We start from the raw sequence: 2,753 nt of genomic DNA, 5'->3' as shown, positions 1-2,753 counted from the left end.
AGAAAAAAGAGAGAGAAACGGCTATATCGAAACACTCACCGCTATACATACTTTACTATCTCTCGTGGCGAATCGACCGTTTTCTTTTTTTCCATTGTTTTTTTTCTTTTTTTCTTTTTTTCCATTGAAGAGGCAGCGTTCGGAGCCTCGTCGACATACTGATTAATTACTTTACTCCTACGCTCGCTAATATATCAGATTCTTATGTCTCTGCGTCAATATGTGTGTGTCCTTTCGTGTGTGTGTGTGTGTGTGTGTGTGTGTGTGTGTATGTGCGTATGTGTCCAATGTATTTCTTTTTCTCTTTAATTTTTATCGCTACGGTAAAGTTACCATTACTTAAATATCACAATAACCTTACACAGAAAGCTGCTACAATTTATTACTATCGATTATTCCTACTGGTTATTAATATTACTTATTATCATCATCATTATCATCGTCAGCATAAGCATCGGCATGATCGACATCATCATTATCATCATTATCGTCATCATCAAAGTCAACATCGTCGTCGTCGTCGTCGCTACTTCGATCTTGAGATTCATTCACAAGTTATTTCCTTATCTCTATTCCTTTCCATCACATATTCTTTTTATTCCAGCTCTTTCCTTTGCAAGAATATACATTCTCGAAACGTTCCCTAAACTAATTCAAAATTGATATTACGCGTCCATTAGGATACGATTACGAAACGATGCAGGTCACTCGATCGTACATTTCAAATTTAAAATTCTCGCACGAACGAGCACTACCTACTGTTTCGCAAGTTGGATAAAAAATAACCCCATCCCCATCTACCCCCTCCATTGTTATTAGCATCAGTATTGTAATCATTGCTATTTCTGTATGAGTCAACGGTACTTCTTTTACAAATTTTCTTCCTCTGTTTTTTACCTATTTATGTATTTTTGTTTTGTTTTTATCCTCTCCTCCTATTATCTCCCAAATTTCAACCCTATCGTATATACTGTCCGATCTTAAATGTTAACTATCATATGTATGTGTGTCCATGTATTTGTATATGTATGTATTATTTTCCATTTTAAGAGTATAAAAAATATCCATTCAATGATCTATTAATTGCCATTTCTTCATACTTTCATTCAAAATATGTATACGCTTGTGACATATTATTGAATTCATGATTATTACAGTGATCTCTTTTCCTTTCCTTTCTTGTCTTGTCTTGTCTTGTCCTCTTTTCTTTACTTTCTCACTAAAGTATCCACGCGCGGAGAAATATCATCGATGAACAGATTAAACCTTATAACAGCTGACAAGTATATTGTTTGATCGCCATTGAGAAGTAGAGTGAACTTTGGTTTCTTGACTCGCAATGGTTTAGTACGAAATATTGTATATTTGGTCGTTCGTTACTTCAAACTACTTAAAAGCAGAGAAATTCTATATTATATACATATATGTGTGTGTGTGTGTGCGTGTGTATGTGTGTGTCTATGTGTGTGTATATGTTTGTTTGCATATACGTAAATATGTATAGATATGTATAGTATATGACAATATTGCAACGTATGATCTCCGCGCGTGAAGACCGACGTCGAATGAACACGTTAATAAATTATTTATCTTGTAAATATTCCTTTTGGACGTTCAAATTCGGTTGTTAGCTTCGTACAATATACTGCCAGTATACGATGCTTTGTATGTAGTATGTATATGTATGTATGTATATCACAATCCCATTCATTAACTTCCTCGCAAGCGTATCCTATATTTTTCGAAACAAATAACAAATTTATTACTTTTTTATCGTATCTTTGTTTAATCGGGAAATCTCTCTAACAGATTTACTAACTGTTTGAGCTGTTCGCTTAAATAAATCGAATCGGTATCAGTTTTTCGGCGACGAGCATAATGATCTTTAAGAATGTGAATTATGCTCAATTTGTATCGAGTCAAGAATCACAATTCATACTTCGCGCCTTTTTGTATCACATCAATCTCTATCTAACTTTTCAAATAGCTTTGGTTTAAACATAGGCGGTAAAAGATGACAATAAAAAAGTATTTACGCAATCAAACAGCTTTAGTCCAACGTATGACTATTCACAAATAATCAATGAATTTGCTATTCATAATCACATAATGTTCACCTGATATGCAAAAAATCGCTGAACCTGCCTGATGCGAACTTTTTCAATTTGTACATATAAAGAATAAAGTTATATATATATATATATATATATATATATATATATATATATAATATTAATCGCTCTTACATCGATAATACATTCATGAAATAATCACTGAAAATTTTATCCTATTTTTTCACATTTTCTTCGTACAACTTTATATAAGTAGGAACGAAATTCCTAGATAAATCTTAGACGCTAAATCTTAGATTTAAAATTAAAAAATGTTCATTTTCTGAGAAAATATGCAGGATAAGCGTGTTTTCGTTGGCATGAACGATAAAGCATGTGTACGTCAATAAACGCTTAATGGATCTATTCTTTAATTGAAGCTAAAGTTTAAAACAGAAAATCATCATTTTTCTGCTTTTCTTTTTCCTGTTTTATTTTTCTTGCCAAATAAGATAATGATCATTAATAATCGATAATTACGTAAGTAGTAATAGTATCAACAGAATATAATGTATCTATGATGCATCTAATGTTATTCATAATCGTAAAGAAAAAAAGCGAAAATAGACGTACACCTTGCACGCTGCTATGGGAACAAAAAACTCTGTTTAAAAAATATGATATTAAAATGTTAAACGAGCA

The sequence above is a fragment of the Vespa mandarinia genome, chromosome 4 (genome assembly GCF_050613455.1).
Source record: "Vespa mandarinia isolate Hongniang chromosome 4, ASM5061345v1, whole genome shotgun sequence".
Taxonomy (NCBI): Eukaryota; Metazoa; Arthropoda; class Insecta; order Hymenoptera; family Vespidae; genus Vespa; species Vespa mandarinia.
This window is presented reverse-complemented; position numbering follows the sequence as displayed.